We start from the raw sequence: 7,668 nt of genomic DNA, 5'->3' as shown, positions 1-7,668 counted from the left end.
GTTCATACACAAACTTACTTAAGATATGTTAAACACAGGTTACATCATTTATAAATGCACATTTATTTATAAAGAGTTTTCACGAAACGTAGCGATTAGTGTATAATTCATACCCCTATACACAGGTAAATTTTACTTCCAAGTATTTTCTGATACCATCACAAGGATCCCCAGATACTGTATTTGAAGCATTGATACTGCAGTTTGTTTTCTCATCACAGTCGCGTTTTACTATTTCCTCAGAGTCTGGGGCTCGACAATCTGTTGTACTAATTGTACTTTTCGAACATACTAATTGTTGTGTCAGAACATACATCGCCGTCTGTTCTTCCGTAGTTGGCTTTCTCGATATTAATTTTTCCAGTTGGACATTTGATAATCATCGTGGAATCTCCACAAACTGAATTTAGAGAAAATTTAAAATACATTTGATATTGCATATTAATGGTAAAAAACATCACCCCCCCCCCCCAAAAAAAAAAAAACCCACCAGACATGTCTGAATATAGTTTTTCGGTAAATTCATTATTTGAAAAACAAGTTACATCTCAAGACAATTCGTGTTATCGTTTACAATACATAACACAGTCGGATTGTTTACGTGAAGATCCGTTAAATGATTCACTGCCTCTTCTAGATGATATTTACACTTTGATGTCATAATTGTTTTATATATAATAGCGTAATTTAATCCACGTATCTGCTTTAGTGAAACTATACATAAATAAAAAGGTTTTTTACTTTACTTTACAACAAAAAAACATCATCAAGAAGAACTCTTTGTCTACTCGGCACCTGGTGAACTCGGCAACTAGTACAGTAAATTTGGTATTAGGTTCATTCGGCACTTGTTAAAAATTTGATTAAGGAGACAAATATTACCGATATTGTTGAGTTTTATCAATATGTTTTACCAATTTTTATATTCTTTTATAGAACACAACTTGAAATGGTGACATGACATTTCCATGTCTCAAACGTGTTGGAAGCCTGCAATAAATTGAATTGATAAGAAAGATCTCGAAATGGAGATTATCTACATTCACGTCACTTGTTCTGCTTAAAAGAATGAATATTCAACGAACACATTATGTACATCTTGAACTGCTGTAAACATTTAGGATATAGTTCATTTACCAGACATGAAAATTCTCCATAGGGTTATCACCGAGTTTTGGGTGATATTTTTAACTTTGATATGTGACGTAATCAGTTGAACCTGAAAATAGGACAGGAGACGTTGAATATAAGTTCAGATGTTTATTTCTTGCCGTCCAAGGAAAAAGTAAGTAAAAGACAATCATTAATAATCACAAAAATAATGCCAGCAATGCCACTTTAAATAGGACAAACATGGGGTGGCTTGCAGTAACATGTGCACAGATCACCATTAAGACAAATCTTACACATTTGATTAAATAAAAAGAACATTGCCTAAGACGCATTATACAGTCACTGTAATAAAAGAATATGAGGTGACACTATAATTTTAAGTGTAAGGGCACCTTAATAAAACAAAACATACTCAACATTACAGGACTGAAGTGAAAATAAATGAAAGTCTATCACAATATTAACAAGAATATAATTCCAGGGTCCCCCGCCAGTCAAGCAGTATACTAGTATATTGTATATTGGAATATTTTCAAACATTCAGGGCTGTTCCAGAATTAAATGTGTGGGGAGGTTGGGAGGAACATTTTTTTACCCCCACCACCCATTTTTTTTCTTCTATTTTTCCTGTCGCAAATATATCCAAAATACTACAATCTCAAGAACTTGACCAAAGTATTAGCGGTATAAACATTTGGTATAAATTTAATAAAAATCCGTCAAAATTTGTAGGCATGAGAGCGCTTACAAGGTCACAAAGTCCCATAACTCCAACAAAAAGTATCGACCAATGCTAATTTTCGAACTTGACCAAGATAATAGTAGTATAAACATTTGGTATAAATTTAATGAAAATCCGTCAAAATTTGTAGGCATGAGAGCGCTTACAAAAAAAGTGTGATAAATCCGTCACAAAGTTCCATAACTCCAACGAAAAGTATCAACCAATGCTGATTTTCGAACTTGACCAAGGTAATAGTAGTATAAACATTTGGTATAAATTTAATGAAAATCCGTCAAAATTTGTAGGTATGAGAGCGCTTACAAGGTCAATTTTTTTTTATAAAACGGAGTCGTTATTGTGGTCAAAGTCCCATAACTCCAACAAAAAGTATCGACCAATGCTGATTTTCGAACTTGACCAAGGTAATAGTAGTACAAACATTTGGTATAAATTTAATGAAAATCCGTCAAAATTTGTAGGTATGAAAGCGCTTCAAAGGTCAATTTTTGGATAAAACAGAGACATTATTGTGATCAAAGTCCTATAACTCCAACAAAAAGTATCGACCAATGCTGATTTTCGAACTTGACCAAGGTAATAGTAGTACAAACATTTGGTATAAATTTAATGAAAATCCGTCAAAATTTGTAGGTATGAAAGCGCTTCAAAGGTCAATTTTTGGATAAAACAGAGACATTATTGTGATCAAAGTCCTATAACTCCAACAAAAAGTATCGACCAATGCTGATTTTCGAACTTGACCAAAGTATTAGTAGTATAAACATTTGGTATAAATTTAATGAAAATCGGTCAAAATTTGTAGGCATGAGAGCGCTTACAAAAAAGTGTGACGGACGGACACACGGACACACGGACGCACAGACACACGGACGGACGCCCGGCATTTCTATGTCCCCGCACCGCGTTGCGGCGGGGGACAAAAAGGGGAAATATAAACTCAAATGGAAATTAAATTTAAATGGGGAAATTTACTCAAATGATAAAGTTCACTTGGCATTGTAAAAGGACTTGACTTTAATAAAGAATAGACCAAAACATTAGCACATGGTTATGTTTACATTATTACAAAGACTTCCGGTGACAGCTTCCGGTATCAAAATTGAGCTGGGGGGGGGTGTAATTACTAAACAAACACCCAAACAAAGAGTAAGCGGCAATGAGAAATTAATTATATACTACACATACAAAACATACGGTAACAACTATGCAAAGGAACGCTACAGGTAAAATGTTACATTGTTACTTGTTTACAAAAGGACCTGTTGAAAAGTGCACATGTACTGACCATAAAAAGGACTTGTAAATAAGCATATCAAATAAACATGACAAATTCTAACTAAATGCATATGTAAAAACAATGAACAAAGTTACTTACACAGGTAAAATATGCATATTGGACACTGATTAAAGTTAAGACAAAAGAGTCGCAGGCGTCTATTTTCATTTTTGCACCGCAGGCGATTATAGCCGTTAAAGTCGAAAAAGACGGATAATAACTTTCCGGTTAACAAATTTGAACAGGTTATAAATTTGGAAATTAAGATAAAACAAGAAAATAAATTTCAAAGGTATCAGTCTTAAAGATTTGAAGACTGCAAACAATGAAATGAAAAGACTAAGCAACAAATTCCAAAATAAACATTTCCGAAATAAAGTGTCAATATGAAGTCACAAACAACGCATTCATACAAATGATATAGAACATGATATAAACAATAAATTTGCACAAAGTATATAAGTAAAAGGTTTCATTACCTGAAAATAGGACAGGAGACGTTGAATATAAGTTCAGATGTTTATTTCTTGCCGTCCAAGGAAAAAGTGATCGGACAAAGCATGATAGCGTCCCCTTCGGCTAAGGAAAATGACATTGGTGCGAATTAAGTTTGTTCAACGAGTTACTCGAAATAAATCGGCTTCATTTGATTAGTGTGACACTAATTGATTTCACAAGTGTTCAAAGAAAAAGCTTTTATACAAATAAATGAATAAGAGTGATTAACAAACCTTACCTTTAGCGTCATATCGAATCTGCAAAATTCAACATCTTCTCCTTCCGTGACGTATAAAATGACGTATGATTGCAAACGACAAAATTAAAGCCAATCAGGATTTAAATCCGGAATGGTTAACAAAAATTTTTTCTGTAATTTAGTCGGTAAAAATTTATTTTTTTTATTTATACATGTATTTACTAATAATGCATAAATAAAGGTATAAGTCATGAAAATGAATAATAAATAAAATATTTTTTTTTTACTTGTATATGTTTAACATATGTGGTTTTTTTTTTAAACATGTATTGGACATATATTATTTTATATATATGTTAAACATGTAAAATGCATATGTTACACACGTGTATAATGTATGTGTTCAACATATAAATTTTGAAACATGTGTTGTACACATGCATTATATGTGCAAAACTTGTGTAAAATTATACACATATTTTACACATGTGGACAAATTTTCCTGTGTAAGTGATTATATTTACAGTATGAATACAAATGTTACTATCTAAATTGTTTTTTTGTTTGTAACTAAACAAGTTTTACTTTATATATACTTAATTGTAAATGATTTAAATACATACCAAAGTACTAAACCAGGATACCATGTATAAAAATAACATTTTATTTTTTGGCAGTTTAACATTTTACTTTTATCTAAAAAAAGATCTACAATCTTATAGCAGAAAGATTAAAAATAAAACATAGGAGATGTGTTCACTAAGGTCAGTCTAGACTGCCTTAACAACTCTCTGTATAAAGCGACTCTCTGTCTTATGCGATCATACTTGGACCGTCCAACGTAATTTCCTATATGAAAATCTTGCATCAGACGACCCCCTGCCTTACGTGACAAGCGACCGTCATTTTTTTAAACCCAAACTGCCATGTAGACAGTTAAATTAAGGTATCGGATGTACAATTGAGCCTGAGAGCTCGGGATTTCTCGGAATGAGATCGGTAGATTACGGTGATAAAAATAAATTTTAAAAATGTCGAATAGGTTTTTTTTAACATTATAAACTGTAAAGAATTAACAATTAATGCATAAAGTCAAGCAAGATTTCTATTATTAAAATTTAAAACAGAATATTTCAACTTTTTCCCCCTTACGCGTCAAAATATCAGCTTTTGCTATACCGCATTTTGTTAATTCTACTGTTTTTATTTTGCAAATAAAGTTAGCAAGGGTTTTATTATTATAATTACATGTTTTTAAAACAATATTATGCATAATGCGCATAAAATTCCATGAAATATTTTACAAAGCTTTGGATTTGGTTGCACATTTAAAAATTGAGGGATTGATATTACATGCTTATTCTAAAATTCAATGCAATGTTGATTTTTTTCTACTAAACAGAGATATTTTTGCTACAAAATTAAGTCGCTATCTGATGCTTTGCCGAGATTAAAAGCATGAAAGAGAGAGAGAGAGAGAGAGAGAGAGAGAGAGATTGTTTTAATCGTAGTGTGACAGTCAATATTTCAATTCTAAACTACAAAGGTATATTACCCATCACAACTGCGTATAGGATTCTGGGCTTTCAGAGCAGTCGAATCATCTGAGATAGTGCCCTTGACCTAGTGACCTTGACTTTTATACCTTGAACTACGATGCGCGCTCAAACCGTTAATTACTCTTACGCAGGAGGCATCGAGAAGTTCAAAAGCATTTGCCTCTATCCTTTCGCCCACTTTCGATTTACGCGTATTTGGACCTTAATGTTTTTTTTTCACAAATTAAAGATGCTGAACTTCATTCTTACACTCCTCTGTAGCATTGTGCAAATGATCAGACGCAAACACATTTTTTAACAAAGATATCAAGTTTACGGCTTTTGAGTCTTCAATGTCCTTCTCTGGCCTTCATTTTTGAAAAAATCCTACTCCCGATTCCTAAGATCAACCAAATTGAAAGATGAGGGAAACGTACTTCAAAACCGATATTTTCTGTCAATCCAACTTGAAAACGGATTTTAAAATGTCAAACAAGAAATATGCACGGCTAAAGGCCGACAACTCTAATTCCTGCATTAGAAATTTCACCATGTCCTGTCTGTCGAATGTAAATAAAAGCTTGTGCTGCATGTTTGTGTCTTGTTTTTGTTTTAAATAACAACTAGGATAACATCTGATAAACACACGAGCATTAAAACCCAGAGGTAATCATTTCCCGTTTTTATACGAATTAAATTTGCATTATATTCTCTGTCTATCATTTCCCTCTCAAATTTCACTGAAAATCTTTGTTTGCATTTTTATCAGCAACCTGTGACGATATGTTTTGAAGTTCCACGAATGATAACTGTTCCTTCCTAGGCCCAAATGTTATTTGAAATTAGGAAAATGCGCAACAGTTAATCCAAAGTGACATCCAAACCACCTTCAAATAGCCGTTGCGATCAGAGTTTGACCTGGCCTGTTCATTTCTTGGCCAACGCTATCCGGCCACATTGTTTATAAGCGGCACTGATTTTTGTTAATAAATTGATACACAAATACTGCCATCCCTACCCATCGTTAAGGGCCTATCTATTCAATACGCTTCACAACATTCGGTATCAACTTCATATGGACTGAAGAACGTTGGATCTCTTTTTTTCTACTTGTGTCATCTTCAAAATAGACTACGTAACTACGTAAACAATTTTTACCTTTCTTAATAATAAGCAAAATAGCGTAGTGGTGACGCTCTCTACATTGAATACAAAGGTACTCGGATAGATACCACATGGCGGACAAATAATTGGTTTTCCTTTTTTCGCCAAAAAAATAATTCTGAAACAATTTTTTTTTTCTGATAAACGCACAATGGTTTGTTATGTATTACTTACAAAGAATCAACCAGAGGTGTATGTTGTTTGTCATGATATGTTTGGAAGTCTCAGAATGATTTCGTTTATCATTGACCCTGAACTTAACTAAGAAGACTGAGTAAATTCATATGCCGTATAGATCATTCGACGCACCGAACATATTTGTATTTAATAAAAAAGAAAAATCTCTAAAGGAAACCAAGACAAATCAAAAGTTTTTGGAATTCTAAAATGTCACATACAAAAATCAATTTTAATGCTGACGTTCGATGTATCGAATGCACCGACGAGCTTTAAATTCAATTAAATGTGATAAATAATAAATAAATAATAATTGCCTACTTGAAGCTACATTACGTATTGACATTAAAATCAATGTAATTTCCTATCAACCTAAATTAGGAATTTAATATTTAAAACAATGTCAACGACAGATCAATAAAGTGATAAGATTCATTTTGTGGCAATGATTTTAGTTTTTTATACTAGGCTCTAAATTGCTAATACCTTCCTTGCTTTCAAAAACCAATACATATATAACCGACAAAAATGCATGTACATATTCATAGGAAATACATGTTTCTTTAATATTGTAGAAATTGATTTATTGATATTTTATGTTGGTTTTGTTGCTGATTCGTTTTTTTTATTTATTTGTTCATTTTTTGAAATATGAATAATATTGTAGATTCCTAATTTAACACCAGGAATTATTATCCGCGTAAAATCGCGAGAAGCAGTCCTCGCAAATTAAAAAAAAAATGGTTTCATCTTTATGAATTTTTAGCTATATTAAGTTATAACAAAAAAATTGGTGCTCGTTATTTTATATTCTCGCGATTTGGTCTATAAAATGTAAATAGTGGAATCGCAGAATTGAGTACTCGGGTAAAAAAAGGAATTTACATTAATTATACATTTATAAGGATACGATCATTGAACAAGGAATTGTCTATGCTTGGAAATGTAAAATTTACAT

The sequence above is a fragment of the Crassostrea angulata genome, unplaced genomic scaffold (assembly GCF_025612915.1).
Source record: "Crassostrea angulata isolate pt1a10 unplaced genomic scaffold, ASM2561291v2 HiC_scaffold_124, whole genome shotgun sequence".
NCBI classification, from domain to species: domain Eukaryota; kingdom Metazoa; phylum Mollusca; class Bivalvia; order Ostreida; family Ostreidae; genus Magallana; species Magallana angulata.
This window is presented reverse-complemented; position numbering follows the sequence as displayed.